Source organism: Peromyscus leucopus, chromosome 6, assembly GCF_004664715.2.
Source record: "Peromyscus leucopus breed LL Stock chromosome 6, UCI_PerLeu_2.1, whole genome shotgun sequence".
NCBI lineage: Eukaryota > Metazoa > Chordata > Mammalia > Rodentia > Cricetidae > Peromyscus > Peromyscus leucopus.
In genome coordinates this window covers 99079761-99080445 of record NC_051068.1, presented here as the reverse complement: position 1 = coordinate 99080445, position 685 = coordinate 99079761, and positions in this window count along the sequence as shown.

The window sequence follows — 685 nt, the reverse complement described above, 5'->3', positions numbered from 1 at the left end:
CCTTGTCCTGTTTATACTTCCTGCCTGGCTACTGACCAATCAGTGTTTTATTGATTAACCAATCAGAGCAACACATTTAACATACAGAACATCCCACAGCACTTTTGTCTTCTAACACACAAGTACTAATGCAGTCATCTTTCTTTTTAACCTTATTTTGTGTGTATATTGGATGCAGTATATGTGTTTTCATGTTTGTATATGGACATACAGTATGTGTGCATGTGTGCATGAAGGTCAGAGGTCAACATCAGGTATTTTCAATTGCTTTCCACCTTAATTTTCAAGGCAAGGTCTCTCACCAAATCTGGAGTCCACCATTTGGCTAGCCTGGCTGGCCAGTGAACTCTGAGAATCTACCTGTTTCCTGCCTGTACCCCAGTACTGGGGTTGTATATGCACATCACCATGCTAGGTTGTTATGTGGGTGCTGGGATCCAAACTCAGCACCTCATGGTTGTACGGCAGAGAGTTTATTAACTGAACCATTTCCCCAGCCCAGGTACAGCATACTTTGAAACCATTATATTTCTTCAGAAAACAAAATTTTTCAGTCGTCCTAATTTTAAATTATGACAAATAGTCCATTTCATTGACAAACTTCTCAATAATTAAAAGAATAAAGAGTCGTTGAAGGGAAGTAATGACTCGTTCTGCATCCTCAGCATCTGGTGTGTCTGTGGAT